The sequence below is a fragment of the Amblyraja radiata genome, chromosome 6 (genome assembly GCF_010909765.2).
Source record: "Amblyraja radiata isolate CabotCenter1 chromosome 6, sAmbRad1.1.pri, whole genome shotgun sequence".
Taxonomy (NCBI): Eukaryota; Metazoa; Chordata; class Chondrichthyes; order Rajiformes; family Rajidae; genus Amblyraja; species Amblyraja radiata.
The window spans coordinates 16,649,832-16,667,266 of NC_045961.1; positions in this window are offsets into that span (position 1 = coordinate 16,649,832).

Below are 17,435 nucleotides of genomic sequence, written 5' to 3' on the forward strand. Positions count from 1 at the left end.
TTACACAGACCAGACTCCCCACCACTGACTCCATCTACACTTCATGCTGCCTTGGACAAGCAGCCAACATAATCAAAGACATAATCAAAGATGGCGGCACTGTGGCGCAGTAGTAGAACTGCGACCGTACAACGCCAAAGACCAGGGGTTCGATCCTGACCTCGGGTGCAGCCTGTGTGGAGTTTTGTGACTTTGCGGGCTTTCCTTAGTTTCCTCCCGCATCCCAGAGATGAGCGAGTTTGTAGGTTAATTACCCCTAGTGTGTAGGGTGTCTGGTTGGAGTTTCCCTGCGACCACACGGGTTTTCTCTGGGTGCTTTAGTTTGTGGGTTAATTGCTTTCCATAAAAATTGTAAATTGTGCCTAGTGTATGGGATAGTGTTAGTGTATGGGGTCTACTGGTCGGCACCGTCTCTGTGGGCGGAAGGGCCTGTTTCCATGCTGTATCTCTAAAGATAAAGACTTATCCCACCCGAGTCATTCCTTCTTCTCCATGTTCCTGTCCGGCAGAAGGAACAGAAGCTTGAAAGCGCGCACCAGGAACAGCATCTTCCCCTCTGTTATCAGGCTTCTGAACGGTCCTTCCATAAACTAGATTACTGTCCGATTCACCTCTACACAATTGCAGACATTGGACTTTGTCTGTGGAACTGATGCGCTACAATGCTGAGAACTATATTCTGCACTCTGTATCTCCCCCTTTGCTCTACCTATTGTACTTGAGTTTGGCTTGATTGTATTTATGTATAACAACAAGGGAAATACCTTGTGACAGCTGGAAAGACAGCTGACAGGAGGAAATAGACCCCACCTGGGGTAGGCATGGGCTTGCTACCCATGTCAGCAGGATCCAATACTATTCAGTATTTTGGAGACACCCGCATATGGCTACGAAAAGAATTAAAGAAAGAATACCCCTAGAGTCTGCGAGAGTGTGGGGCGGAAGATGACTCATTGACGGATAATACGGCTATAGACCTAGGAACGGAAAAGACCATGAGCAATACATGCACTCAACAAGAACCATGCGCACAATCATCATCCGAGAAGAGGTTTCAGGTCTGCTCCTGTGAAAATACATCAAGGAAAGAAAAGGTGCTTGAGAGATGGAAAACAGGGACCTCGCATTGATAAGTACTTCCAGAGAAGTCAATCAAGTCAGTCGAATGAAGTCCAGTGACTGGAGTCTCACCAAAGTTCGCAGGGCATCAGCCCCCCTGATGAAGGAAACTCAAGCACAGTTACGCAGACAGAGGAAGATATGGAGCCCATCCAGCCAAGAAAACCAGCGATGGAGAAAAAGATCAGCGGAAGAAAACCTCGCGTCAAATGGCCTGGAGCCTCGGAGAAGAAAGAATGGGAGACCATATATGTAGACCTGACCCGTATCTTACAGTGTGTAAGGGGTACAGGTGAAAGAAAGCTTGATAAGATGGGGGACATCGTCTATGGCTATGGAGCAGAACGATATGGCTATGGAGCAGAACGATATGGCTATGGAGCAGAACGATATGGAATTAAGGACAAAAAGGAAAAAGCACCAGCTTTGGAAAGCAAGTCCAGACGGCAAAAGGAGATGGAATGCCTAATCCGGGAGAGAAGGCAGCTCAAGAAGCAGTGGAGGAAGGCATCTGATAGTGAGAAGGAGGGCATCAACATTCTCCAGGGATACATCGTTTAGCGTTTAGCAACCCTGAGACGAGCAGAGTACCTGAGGAAATCACGAAAAAAGAAAGAACGAACGAGATCACGCTTCTTCAAGGACATAAGTTCATAAAATCACTTTTCATCAAAGAAAAGGGAGGAAACCTGAAAACATCAAGGCAGGAGCTGGACGAGCATCTGGAAAGAATGCATGCGGGTGACAAGAGGCACCAGAAGACAGCTAATCCATCGGACATTCCACCAATTGAACAACCAGAGCATAAGATGGACATTAGTTCTCCAAAGTGGAGGGAGGTGGAACAGACAGTAAAGCGGGCAAGAGCATCTTCAGCCCCAGGGCCAAATGCGGTTCTGTATCGACTCTACAAGGGTGCTCCTGATGTTCTTCGCTTCCTGTGGAGGCTAATGAGAGTGGCTTGGGACAAGAGAGGCATACCCAAAGCATGGCGCAGGGCAGGAGGAATCCTGATTCCGAAAGAGAAGGAATCCACAGATATCACCCAATTCCGCCCTATCAGTCTCCTCAATGTAGAGGGTAAGATTTTCTTCAGCATCATAGCTCAGAGGATGACCAGCTATTTAGAGAGAAACAACCTTGTGGATACAACAGTCCAAAAAGCAGGCATCCCAGGGTTCTCTGGATGTCTCGAACATACCAGCATGATTTGGCACCAAATCCAGACTGCAAGAAAAGAGAAGAGATATCTGCATGTCATTTTCCTTGACCTTGCCAAAGCGTTCGGAACTGTCCCTCACAGTTTCCTCTGGGCATCCTTTGACTTCTTCAAGATACCAGAGACTATCACAAGCCTTGTCAAGGCTTATTTTCAAGATCTGCAGCTCTGTTTCACCACGCCTGACTTCATGACCACATGGCACTGCATGGAGATTGGCATTATGGCGGGGTGTACCAGCTCCCCATTGATTTTTACAATGGCTATGGAAGTCATCATAAGGGCTTCCAATTGGGTAGTGGGTGGCGAGCGGCTGAAGTCTGGAGTCCGTCTACCACCCATCAGGGCCTACACGGATGACATGACAATCATCACAACAACAGCACCTTGCACCAGGCGCCTTTTAGGGAAGCTTCAAGAGAACATCATTGGGGTCAGAATGAAATTCAAGCTATCCAAATCAAGAAGCATTTCTATAATCAAAGGCAAACTGACAGATCAAAGGTTCTTCATTGATCAAGAACCTATCCCAACTGTGTCAGGGAAGCCAATCAAAAGTCTGGGAAGATGGTATAACTCTAAACTGAAGGACACTGATCAGGCTAACGAGTTTAGGCAAGAAGTTATCAAAGGTCTGGCGAACATCGACCGATCCATGCTGCCTGGAAAGCGGAAAATCTGGTGCCTGCAGTTTGGGTTACTACCTCGCCTTATGTGGCCACTAACCATGTCTGACATCACCCTCACAAGAGTCGAGAAGATAGAAAGAACAATCAGCTCTTTCGTGAGAAAGTGGTTAGGTGTTTCTCGGTGCCTGAGCAGCGTAGGCCTGTACGGTCAGGGGGTACTCCATCTGCCTCTCTCTAGTCTCACAGAGGAGTTCAAGTGCACTAAAGTCAGACTAGAGATGACCCTGGCAGAATCAAGGGACACTGTCATCCGAGCTGCTGCACCAACCCTGGCGATAGGAAAGAAGTGGATGGCTAAGAATGCAACACAGCAGGCAAAATCTGCTCTCCACCAAGGCGACATGGTAAGGCAAATCCAACACGGAAGAAGTGTCTTGGGGCTTGGCGAGAAGAGACCTTGCTGGAACAAGACATCGTCACTGGAGTGCTGGAAGTTGGCCGCAGCCAAAGTCTGCCGACAGGAGGAGTTGAGTAGGTGTGCCAAGGCTGTGTCGCAAGCTAAACAGGGCCAGTGGATGAGATGGGAGAGTGTGGAAAAGAGGAAGATCAGCTGGAAGGACATGTGGGAGATGGAGGCGAGCAGGATACGTTTCCTCATTCGGGCAACCTATGATGTCCTTCCTAGCCCAAAAGATTGGCAGATGCTGGTGGATGTGGACCAATGCCTTACAGTTCCATCAGAGATAGCCATCACCAACTTGAGGCCTGATCTTGTGCTCTGGTCGAACTCTCAGCACATGGTATATTTTGTGGAGCTCACAGTCCCTTGGGAGGATGTTGTGCAGGAAGCCTTCGGAAGAAAGAAACTGCGATATACAGAGCTTGCAGCGGAGGCAGAACAGCAGGGCTGGAGAGCTAAGATCTGCCCGGTAGAAGTTGGATGTCGAGGATTTGTGGCAACATCTAGCTTAAGACTGATGAAGGACCTGGGGATCAGCGGACAAGCCCTACGCCAGGCCATCAAAGAAACATCACGGGTAGCAGAGTGGAGTAGCCAGTGGCTCTGGCTGAAGAGGAAAGACCCCATTTGGTCTCCCAAATAACCGACTAGACAGATGCAGAGGGGGGTGGTTCTGGGACGCCAGAATGCACCGCTGAGCCTACTGGAGACGTCGTGGGTTCAATCAGCGAAACGTCGATGAAAGTAGGTGCCCACTTGATAACCCCAATGACGTGTCTACCTAGCCTTTCTCAACATCGGAAGAGCATAGGTGAGTGCAGAAGGCTCCCATCACCATCGGAAGTAAGTTGATATTTGGCTCTTTGGACTTTCAACATCTGTGTCCTGTGTGTTTGTAAACATCTGTATCGTATTATCTAATTATTGGATAGCATGCAAAACAAAGGTAATAATAATAAACTTAGACCTAAATATTCTGAGTAATTATTTGGCAGGGACACACTTTGAAATCATGAAATATAACATCCTGCATTAAGAAGGGGCCGGGTTTGTCCATTAAGCTAGGAGACCTTTCAGAGTTTCACCTGACCAGGTCTCACACATCATCCTCTCCCAAACTAAATTTAGCTAAATTAAACTAAATTAAACTAAACAAAACCCTCCCAATTATCGTTCGGTGGCTCTTGCACCTTCCTATGGAATCTCATACGACCATAAGACATATGAACAGAATTAAGCCATTTGCCCCATTGGGTCTACTCCGCCATTCAATCATGGCTGATCTATCTTTCCCTCTCAACCCCATTCTCCTGCGTTCACCCCACAGACTTTGACACCTTGACTAATCACTGTGTCTGCACACTTTCCGATTGTGTGCTCCAAGTCATAACTGCCCTCTGTATAAAAGACTTTCTCCTCATTTACCATCTCATTACATTTTTCTACATTTTTATCATTAAGTCCATGAGTTCAGTTTGAGGAAGATCATGGGTTGCTTTCACAAATCAGGGTATTGATTACACATGCCAGGAAGTCATGATGCAGCTCTATAGGACTTTGGTCAGGCCGCAATTGGAGTACTGCGTGCAGTTCCAGTCACCCCCATTACAGGAACGATGTGGAGGCTTTGGAGAGGGTGCAGAGGAGGTTCACCAGAATACAATACAATACAATACAATACCATTTATTTGTCATTTGAACCTCACATGAAGTTCAAACGAAATTTGGTTTCTGCAGTCATACAAGAAAAGAACCAAGACACACACCAACACAATTTACACAAACATCCATCACAGTGAATCTCCTCCTCACTGTGATGGAAGGCAAAGTCTTGTCTCTCCCCTGCTCTCCATTCTTCTCCCGATGTCAAAGTCGAAGCCCCCGGCGGGCGCTAGCAAGTCCGCGGCCATTTAAAGCCGCGCCGGGCGATGTAAGGCCCTGCTCCGGGTCTTGATGTTGGAGCCCCCGGCGGGCGCTACCAAGTCGCTGTTTAAGCCACGCCGGCGATGTAAGGCCCCGCTCCAGGTCACTTTCAACCCCGCAATTCGGGCGGGAGAAGTTGCTGTTGCTGGTGCTCCGTAAAGCAGTCTTCCACCGGGGACCCGCGAGCTCCCGGTGTCACCATCCACCGGTCGGGTCGCAGCAGCGCGCCACCACAGCTCTCCACATTCTGAAGCCGGCCAGCTCCCCGATGGTAGGTCCGCAGCTCCGCCGGCTCCATGACTTGAGCCCCCAGGTCGTTCCGGTTGGAAGCCGCTCCACGGTGCTGGGCCCCAACGACAACGGAGACCCGACAGGGAAAGGTTGGGTCCCCATACAGGGAAGAGATTTAAAAGTTTCCCCCACCCATCCGCCCCGCCCCCCACACATACACATTTAAAAACCCACTACAAACTATACACTCAACGGGACAAATAAATAAAAAAAGACAGGCGGACTGCAGAGGCTGCTGCGACGTCGGTCGCGCCACCCACCGAATAATACCTGGATTAGGGGTATTGGCTACAGGGAGATGTTGGACGGACTTGGATTGATTTCTCTGGAACGCTGGAGGTTTGAGGGAGACCTGGTCAAAGTATATAAAATTATGAAAGATAGATAGGGTAGACAGTCAGAACCTTCTTTCCATGCTGGAAATGTCAAATACTAGAGGGCATAGTTTTAAGAAGAGAGGGGCAAAGATGAAAGGCGATGTTCAGGGCATGTTTTTTACACAGAGGGTGGTGGGTGCCTGGGGTGGTGGTGGAGGCAGATATGATGGTGGTTAAGGGACTTTTAGATAGGGACATAGATATGCAGGGAATGGATGGATATGGATCATGATATTGGTCTTGATATAATGCACTGACACAGTGGGCCAAAGGGCATGTCCTTGTGCAGTACTGTTCTATGTTCTATGTTCTAATCAATAATATGACAAATGAATAACTAGATGACGATAATAGTGAGAAAAACAAAAACAGTCCATGGTGCAACCAAAGACACAGTCCATAGAAGACCATAGTTGCTGAGGTTAGTGTTGTGCAGTGTTCAACAGCCTGATGGTTGTTGGGAAGAAGCTGTTCTTGAACCTGGAGGTCATGGTTTTCGGGCTCCTGTACCTTCTTCCCGATGGTAGCAGCGAGACGAGAGCATGGCCAGGGTGGTGTGGGTCTTTTTGAGGCAGCGCCTCCTGTAGAATCCTTCGATGGTGATGTGGAGCACTGATCCACGTTACTATTTCCATTACAACATAAAGAAAATTTGCGAATACTCTATTGTAAAATATTTTGCCATAATTCCTCAACCCAATCACTAGCAATGTTGGATCGCAATGAAAGCTGGATATTCGGAAATCTAATCTCACCTCTGAGAAGGAATTTCGGCATTGAATAATGACCAATGAGAGTTAACAACAGTTTTGGCAAAGACATGGTCTAGACAATGTCTTTAGGGTCAAGAGAAATAATGAATCAGCTGCTTAGATTCTAAAGATGATTTTTCAAAAGCTCAGGAAGATATTAACTGCTCAAAATGAAAGGGATATTTTATTCGCGGAGTGGAGTCAGGGGATAAGGGGAGAAGGCAGGAATGGGGTACTGATTGTGAATCAGCCATGATCACATTGAATGGCGGTGCTGGCTCGAAGGGCCGAATGGCCTACTCCTGCACCTATTGTCTATTGTCTATTTCAAAATATACATTCTGAACTAATTCAGTAACTCGAATCCCCAGGAATGAAGGAGACTACAGAGAGTGGTGGACACTGCCCGGTCCATCACAGGTACTGACCTCCCCACCATCGAAGGTCCATCACAGGTACTGACCTCCCCACCATCGAAGGTCCATCACAGGTACTGACCTCCCCACCATCGAAGGTCCATCACAGGTACTGACCGCCCCACCATCGAAGGTCCATCACAGGTACTGACCGCCCCACCATCGAAGGTCCATCACAATTCACAGGTACAGACCTCCCCACCATCGAGCATTGAGGAGATCTACAGGAAGCACTGCCTCAAAAAGGCAGTCAGTATCATCTGTAGCTTACTCTCCTGAAATGCATAGTACTCAGCCGGGGACTGTTTAGATTTCTGCCCAACAGCTTCCCGATGTTTTAGAGATACTGCATAGAAACAGGCCCTATGGTCCACCGAGTCCACGCTGACCTCGGGTGCTGTCTGTGTGGTGTTTGCACGTTCTCCATGTGACTATGTGGGATTCTCTCCACGCTCTGGTTTCCTGCCACATCCCAAAGACGTGTGGATTTGTAGATTAATTGGCTCTCTGTAAATTGTCCCTGTAGGGTAGGGAGTGGATGAGGAAGTGGGATAACATAGAGCTTGTGTGAACGGGTGACGATGTTCGGCGTGGACTCGGTGGGCCGAAGGGCCTGTGTCCACGCTGTATCTCTAAAGTAAACTAACAAATGGGGGATAAAAACACACTTTTATCTTTTGCATCTTGCTTACCCATTTTGACAAAAATAATTTAGTTCTATTAACGAACGAGAAAAAATGGAACTTATTGAGGTGTAAAAACTATTAAAACAAGTTAATAAATAATGTTAGGTTTATAGGGTAGAACATACCAGAGGTGATACAGCTGACTGAGTCTTTAACATGGCCCTGTAAAATGTGTTTGACTGCTGTTTTAGCATCACGATTACCCTAAAGGCAATATATGGCTTGTTGGTTTCTGTTACTTAATGAACGAAGAAAATGCTGAGAATGATTTTGTTCATCGTGCTATGTTTAGCACAAGTTCATTCTCGCCAAGTCTTTTAAAATTGCATCAGAAATCTTTAAAGCTCATGGAACTGCAGATGTTGGTTTGCAAAAAAAACAACTACAAAGTGCTGGAGTAATTTAGCGTGTCAGGCAGCATCTCTGGAGAACATGGATAAGTGATGTTTTGGGTCGAGACATTGTAAAGTCTGAAGAATGGTCTCGATGCGAAACGCCGCCTATCCATGTCCTCCAGAGATGCTGCCTGACCCGTTGAGTTACTCCATCACTTTGTCTCCTTTTTCCTTAAAGTTCATCTTGTGTGTGAAACGCAGCGCAATCAGATTATCTGATCACTCAGATAGTTGGAGTTAGTTGTAAGTTGTATAAGACATGTTGCAGTTGTATAAGATATTGGTGAGACCGCATTTAGAATATTGTGTTCAGTTCTGGGCACCATGTTATAGGAATGATATTGTCAAGCTAGAAAGGGTTCAGAAAAGATTTATGAGGATGTTGCCAGGACTAGAGGGTGTGAGCTATAGGGAGAGGTTGAGTAGGCTGGGTCTCTAATCCATGGAACGTAGGAGGATGAGAGGAGATTTTATAGAGGTGTATAAAATCTTGGGGGGAATAGATCGGGTAGATGCACAATCTTTTACCCAGAGTTGGGGAATCGAGGACCATAGGTTCATGGTGAAGGGGAAAAGATTTAATAGGAATCCGAGGGTTAATTTTTTTCACACATGGATGTATGGAACAAGCTGCCAGAGGAGGTAGTTGAGGCTGGGACTATCCCATCGTTTAAGAAACAGTTGGACAGGTACATGGATGGAACAGGTTTGGAGGGTTATGGACCAAGCGCAGGCAAGTGGGACTAGGGCAGCTGGGACATTGTTGGCCGGTGTGGGCGAGTTGGGCTGAAGGGTCTGTTTCCACACTGTATTATTCTATGACTCTATGGTGACACTTGGAATCACAGAAACTGGAATCTTAAGTAAAACACAAAGTGCTGGGGGAACTCAGCGGGTCAGGTAGCATCTGTGGAAGGAATGAGCAGACAATGTTTCGGATTTGAAGGGCCTACTTCCATGCTCTATCTCTCCATCTCTCTATCTCTCCTAATCCATTTATCTATCCCTCTGTCCATCTGTCTGTCTCTGTCCGTCTGATAAATGTCTTTATTGACACTGAATTATTTGGACTGTAATTTTCCTTTGTGAGGTAGCTTTGAATTTAACTATACCTTAACCAATGGAATGATCAAAAATATCCACTCAACTTCACCCTTGTTTTCAGTCTTAAGAAGGGTCCTGACCCGGAATGTCACCGGTCCATGAGTTACTCCAGCACTTTGTGTTTGCTGGAATTATTTATTGGAGTGTAATGATTCCTCTAATTACTTTGTATTTTGGCATTGCAAACACTTCCCTAAAGATGGCTTTGAATTTCAAATGTAAATGAGAATACATTGTTTTAGGCTGAGTTCACAATTTTAAGTCCATGTGTTCTTAAGCTATCGACAAAAGAAACTGCAGATGCTGGAACCTTGAGTAAAAAACAACAATTTTTGTTCCGAAACGCTATTTAGTTTGGAATGAAATGTTATACAATTGATGGCTGGTGACACGGTGGCACAGAGGTAGAGTTGCTGCTGCCTCACAGCGCCAGAGACCTTGAATCGATCTTGTCTGCAGGTACTGTCTGTACGGAGTTTGTGCGTTTTCCCCATGACCTGCAATGGGGTTTTCCTGGTGCTCCGATTTACTCCCACACTCCAAAGACGTACGGGTTTGTAGGCTAATTGGCTTGGTAAAATTGAAAATTATCTGTAGTGTGTGTAGGATAGTGTTGGTGTGCGGGGATCGCTGGTCAGCGTGGACTCGGTGGGTTATAGGGCTTGTTTCCGCTCGGTATCTCTGAAGAAATTCTAAAGTGTTCTTAAGTTGTAGGCAAAAGTGACTGCAGATGCTGGAATGTTGCGTAAAAACAAAACTCTTTTTCTTCTGAAGCCATGTTTAGTTTGGAATTAAATTTTATACAATTGAAGTCACAATATGCTGGAGCAGATTAGAAGGTCAGCCAGCCTCTCTGTAGAACATGGATAGGTACAAAGTGCTGGAGTAACTCAGGGGGTCAGGCAGCATCTCTGGAGAACATGGATAGGTGTCGTTTGACGTTGCCTCTCATTGAATTGACCCTTGTTTATGGGACAAGCATTGAAGTATATTTCAATAACCTTCTATTTCCATAGTGTGAATCAATTCCTGCCTCCGCACCACTTATTGTTGTTTAACATGCCATCAGTGTAAAGAAAGGTCCCAACCTGAAATGTTGTCTGTCCATTTCCCTCCACAGATGCTGAATTCCTCCAGCACTTTGTGTTTTCCAGGGAGTTAAATCAAGAGTCAAGCGTGTATGGGGAGGTCAGTACCTGTGATGGACCTTCGATGGTGGGGAAGTCAGTACCTGTGATGGACCTTCGATGGTGGGGAGGTGAGTACCTGCGATGGATCTTCGATGGTGGGGAGGTCAGTATCTGTGATGGACCGGGCAGTCCACCACTCTCTGTAGTCTCCTTCGTTCCTGGGTGCTCGAGTTACCAAACCAGGCCGTGATGCAACCAGTCAATATGCTCCAGCTTCTGCAGCTTCTTGTGACACCAAATCAAACATGTTTGATTTCTAACACATCCTACTTCTAATGGACCCACAACATCAACTCTGTTTTTTCTCCATATATCTTGCATGCTGAATAGTTCCAGCCTGATCTGTTAATATTTCCGATTTCCAACACCTGCAGGAGTTTGCTTGACAGATTCCCCATCCATTTCTTTGGAATATTGACTGGATGTCATAAGGCATATGATTCACTTGCCTTCATCGGTCAGGACATTGAGTATAATGATCAGGAAGTCATGTTGCAACTTTATAGGTCTCTGGACAGGCCGCATTTTTTGTATTATGTGCAGTTCTGGTCGCCCCTTTAGAGGAAGGATGTGGAGGCTTTGGTGAAGGTGCAGGAGAAGTTTACCAGAATTATGGCTGGATTAGGGGGCATTAGCTACAGAGAGGTTGGACAGACATGGAGTGTTTTCTCTGAAAGGTTGAGGGGAGACCTGATAGAAGTATATCTAATTATGAGAGGCATAGATAGGGTAGACAGTCAGAACCTTTATCCCATAGTGGAAATGTCAAAGACTGGAGGGCATAGGTTTAAGGCTTAAAAGAGATGTGTGGGACTGGATGTTTACCCTATGGTGGTGGGTGCGTGGAACGCGCTGCTCGGAGTGGTGGTGGAGCCAGATACGATAGTAGCGTTTAAGAGACTTTTAGATAGGTACACGGATCTGCAGGGATATGGATCACATGCAGGCAGAAGAGATTAGTTTATCTCAAGAGCGGAACTCGCTATCAAAACATGGAGGGGACCGGGGGGGGCACATTTTTTGGCGGCCACGCGCGCATGCGCACACTCACACACACACGCGCGAGGCTTCGGGAGGGGACAGGACAACGCTGGAGACCCGGCCGGGATCGATCCTAGCTGCGGATGAAGCGCAGGTCTGTGCCACGTCTCCCTCCTCGAATCATTGCGCTGAATCATGTCCCGCCCACATTGCCTGCTGACCGACGTCTCTCTAGTCCAATCGGCGGCCCCCATCATCAGTCCCACCTCCACTGTCTCGCGGAAAGCGTAGATTTCGCCGGGTTTTAAAATCCAGATTACAAAAACTTGGGGGGGGATGTCCCCCACATCACAACACATGGAGGGGACGTGTCCCCTCTTGCCCCCTCCCCCCGGGTTTTCCGCCCCTGGTTTATCTTAACATCATGTGCCGCATCCATATTGTGAGCTGAAGCACATGTTCCTTAGCTCTACAGTTCTATGTTTTCTTTTCTATATATGGAAAGGAAGTGTTTATAGGGACATGGGCCTTGGGCTGGCAAATAGGACTAGCCCGTATGCAAACTTGGTTGGCTAGGTCTAGGTGGGCCGAAGGGCCTGTTTCCGTGCTGTACACTCTGACTATAACATTTACAGTTTCTAGTTTTGTTTAGTTTATTATTGTAGCAATGTTCCAAGATTTTGAGATTTAAAAAATCAAGTCTGCAATTTATCCCATCAGATAAAGCATAAAAAGAAGTTTAATTTGACACCTAATTCACTTTCATATCTTCAGTATTAAAAAAGTGATGGCCATTTTCATACTCTGAAATTAGCATCTTGTTAGCATTGCATTTCATACTCTGAAATTAGCATTGCTTTTCCATTGACTTAACTCAAGAGCTGTGATCGAGGACAGTCAAAAGCCCATAACTTTCTTAAAAATTAAGAGAACTGAATGAAATTTTCAGTTATTATAGATTGAAGCATTCTGAAACAAATATGAAACAATCTTACTTGGATGACCTGAAATTAAAGCATACAATAGTTAGTTACCTAATTGTAGCTAATTACAAAATTCAATTACTAGATCTAAACATCTATCAATTTCTTAAGAAAAGGTTGACATTTTTAAATAGCCTAAGTATCCAAATAACATTCACACAAGAATTCACAATTTAACATGATTTTTCAATCTCATTATCATGAATTTTTAGGCCAAATGGAAGGAATTTAATGTTTCAATCCCGTAAATTAATGGGCATTTTAATCATCTTGCGAGTGGGTTTTTGTGGAACACGATCGATTGGAACATTGCGTTTGCAGTGAATTTGAACCCGATATCGGCAGGAAAAACGATGCCGGTTCGTATGGGGCCAAAATCACATTTTCGCCAATGAAATTTGGATTAAAGTCATCCTAAGAAGCAAGTTTATATGTAAAATAAACGACTTACCTTATGTTTTGTCCCCTACGTGAGATCCGTTCCATTGAGGCATTGACGTCGTTAGAAGGAGCTTTTTATTTTACTCCAGGGATTAAATTGTCCCGCGATTTTTTTTTTTAACTTCCGAGAACGGAATTCGGAACGATTTTTCTGCAGCAGCTGAACAGCCTGCGAAAGTTCTACTCCGACAGGAAGGAGAAAACGGCATTTTAATCACGCCCCCCCCTCAAAGGCGCCAAAGTCGCGCACACGGCCAGTGGCAGAACTGCAGCGCCGCTGAAGTTGAGTATCATAACATCGCTAATTATTTTCACGTGTACTGAAGTACAGTGAAAAGCTTTTGTTTGTGTGCTATCCACTCAAAGAAAAGATCATACATTAATCCAATCAATCCGTCCACAGTGGACAGATCATGGATAAAGGATGCAGCATTTAGTATATGCCAACCAAGGTAATTTTGAGAGGTCATGCAATCTTTAGTTACATCTCATTTACACAATTAAGCAATTCTACATCAGTACCCAATGCCTCTATGAGGTTTACCCTGCCAGCAGCGTGTTGGTTTTTTCAACTTTTTTTGTTTTTTTGGTGTGTTTTAATGTTTGTTTTAAATGTTTCTTTGTGTGTCTTGTGAGGGGGGTGGTGTGGGGGGGGGGGTAAGGGGGAAACCGTTTTGGTTGCCTCCTCCACGGAGAGGCGACTTTTTCCATGTCGTCTCCCCGTGGCCTAACATCGAGGATCGGCGCGGCCTTTCCCGGAGAAGCGCCCGGGGCTTCAGCCGCGGGCGCAACGCGGACTCTTGTCGTGGTGCGGGCGAACCCCCGCCGGGGGTCGCCGGAAGGGAGCGCTTCGTTCGCTGGCTCGCGGCAGCCTGAAGCCGCGGTCTGCAGAGCTCCAGCTGGCGCGGCGTCTGCAGCCTGGGATCCCTCGTTGGGGACCTGGGAGAAGAAGAAGCCACCACCGCCGGCCCGCGGCTTACTTCTACCGCAGGCGCGGCGGCGACTTACCATCAGGAGCAGGGTCCCTCGCCGGGGATCCCTGGAGAGGAGCTTCGACCGCTGGCCCTGCAGTCTGCGGTGCATCTGGTTGAGGCGCGGCGGGAACTTTAAAACGTCAACAGCCAGCCTGCGGCCTACACTCACCTGAAACTGCGGTCTCCGGTAGGGAAGAGCGGATTCAGGACTTACCTGGACTTTACCTGTCTGCACATCTGGACGCCCGCAGCAGCGGCTGCGGAGGGTTGAGGTCCCGACCACAGGGGAAAATGGAGGAGGACTGGCCAATTTTTGTGCCTTCCACCACAGTGATGAATGCTGTGGTGGATGTTTGTGTTACATTTTTATTGTGTTTTTGTGTGTTCTTTTTTCATTGTACCACTGCTGGCAAATTCATTTCACTTGCACTTTAAGTGCAATGTGACGAATAAAACTGATATTGATTGATATTGATATTGATATTGAATGGCTGCCATGAGAATTGGATCCAGTGTTGCATGCCAAAGGAGTTTCTGAGATCTTAGAGAGGATGCACGATAATTGGTTTGGGAATTACGCCCTGCTCTTCTAAGGGAATTGTAACTCTATTCTACGATGACATTTTTACAATTTAAGAAGAGCTGGAGAACAAGAAGATTTCTTCAACAAATGAACACTGCCATTACCTCAGGCCATAACTATTTTGGAAAAGTATACTTGAAAAATGACGACAGAACAGTGTGAGAGAGTCATATAACCGTACAGCACGGAAACAGGCCCTTCAGCCCACCTCATCCAAGTCGACTTCGCTGGAACACTGGCTAGGCCCATTTGACTGCAGTTGGCCCAAAGCTCTCTAAACCTTTCCTGTCCATATATCTGTCCAAATGTGAATGGTCTGGAACTAGGTTAGCTTAGTTTAGAGATACAGCATGGAAACAGGCTCTTCGGCCCATCGAGTCCATGCCAACCATCAATTACCCATTCCCACAAGAAAAATGTCCAATATTGACTTGTTCGGGAGGCGCGGTCTCCGGTAGGAAGCGGCCGATTCGGAAACTCCAAGCCGCTGAGAGTGTTCTTCCATTCCGACGTCGGAGTTCCATCATCCCGGCGAGAGGGCCTGAATCATCGGGCCACCATAGCGGCGACTGCGGAGGGCTCATGGGGCCTGACCACGGGTGAACAAAGAGGAAGATAACTGAACTTTATTGCCTTCCATCACAGTGAGAAATGTTGATCCCGCTGCAGTGGATGTTTATGTTAAATTCTATCGTGTGTTGTGTTCTTTTTATTGTATAGCTGTATGGTAACTCAAATCTCACTGTACCAATTGGTGCATGTGACAACAAATGTAACTTGAACTTGAACTTGAACTTCTTAAATTGTTTGGCACCATTGGTACACATTTCAATTAAAGATCAAGATAAATTTATCATATCAACAATTATTTCCTATCAATCTACCCAACATTGGGGACACTTTAACTTGTAATATAATAAGTAAAGACACAAGGAAGTGCAGATGCTGGAATCATGAGTAAAACGCAAAGTGCTGGAGGAACTCAGTGGGCCAGGCAGCACCTGGTGAGGCCGCATTTGGAGTACTGTGGTCAACTGGACTTTGACCAGGATGTTGCCAGGACTCGAGGGCCTAAGCTATTGGGAGAGGTCGGGCCGGCAAAGATTTTATTCCTTGGAGCACAGGAGGTTGAGGGGTGATCTTCTAGAGGGGTATAACATCATGAGGGGAATAGATAGCGTGAATGCACAGTCTTTTACTAGATTAGGGAATCAAGAACCAGGGGACATAGGTTTAAGGTGTGATGGAAAGAGTTAATAGGAACTGAGGTGCTACTTTTTCACACAGAGGGTATTGGGCATATCGAATGAGCTGCCAAAGGATGTAGTTGAGGCAGGTGCAATAACAACATTTAAAAGACATTTGGACAGGTACATGGATCAGAAAGGTTTAGAGGGATATGGGCCAAACGTGGGCAGGTGGGACTCCCATATCAACTCCTGTTTGTCAGCTATAAAAACCTGGATGCAACATAATTTCCTCAAACTCAACAGCGATAAGACAGAATTCCTCCTCATAGGCTCCAAAGCCACACTCAGCAAAATCAATAACCCCACTCTCACCATCGACGGCACCACTGTCTCCCCATCTCCCCAGGCCCGCAACCTTGGCGTGATCTTTGATTCCACCCTCTCCCTTGAGCCTCACATCCGCCATGTCATTAAAACCTCCTTCTTTCATCTCCGCAACATCGCCAAACTCAGACCCTCTCTCACTCCGCCTGCTGCTGAAAGACTCATCCATGCCTTCATCTCCTCCCGACTGGACTATTGCAACTCACTTCTCCTTGGCATCAGCTCCACCTACATCAACTGACTCCAACTGGTCCAGAACGCAGCCGCCCGACTCATCACCCACACCAAATCCTGGCATCACATCACTCCAGTCCTCAAAAAACTTCACTGGTTTCCCATCTCCCACCGGATCACCTACAAAATCCTGGTCCTCACCTACAAAGCCCTCCACCATCTGGCCCCCACATATCTCATTGACCTCCTCTCCCCCTACCAACCCTCACGGTCCCTCAGATCCACATCAGCCGGTCTCCTCTCCATCCACAAGTCCAACCTCCGCAGTTTTGGGGACAGAGCCTTCTCCAGGGCAGCTCCCAGGCTCTGGAACTCCCTCCCCCAACTGATCCGCAATTCCGTGTCCCTCCCCATCTTCCAGTCCCGCCTCAAGACCCATCTCTTCACCTCTGCCTATCCTTAGCCCCACGTCCCCGTCCCTTTTCATCTGTGCATTAATTGCCTCATGCTGTGTTTTGTATTGAATTCTGTCTTTACTTTGTGTACTAGTCATGTCTCTACTATTTATTTCATTCCCCTTACATGTTTTTCCTATACATGCTCAATTTTTGTAAGGTGTCCTTGAGACTCTTGAAAGGCGCCCATAAATAAAATGTATTATTATTATTATTACTAGTGTAGATGGGGTATCTTGGTCGGTACGGGCAGGTTTGGCTGAAGGGCCTGTGACTGCGCTGTATAACTCTATGGATCTATGTATCGAGGACATGAACAGGATCAGTCACCTATCCATGCTCTCAAGAGATGCTGCCTGACCTGCTGAGTTACTCCAGCACTTGGTGTTTTACATAATAACTGCTCAAAGTCTAAAATAAATCAACGGTCTAACACATTTTCTTGCATTTCCATTAGCTAAGAATGATTAATAAACATACGTGTCATGTTAGAAGGATCGGTACGACCTAATTACATTTACGTTCACAAGAAAGGCACTGGATTTTAAAACACTTACAAAAAATCCGCCATCTTTGTTCTGTATTCTATGATAGTGATGTTCAAGAGGCTTTAAGATAGGCACATAGATATGCAGGGAATGGAGGGATATGGATCACGTGCAGGCAAAGGAGATAAGTTTAACATGATGAGATGTGTAGGAAGGAACTG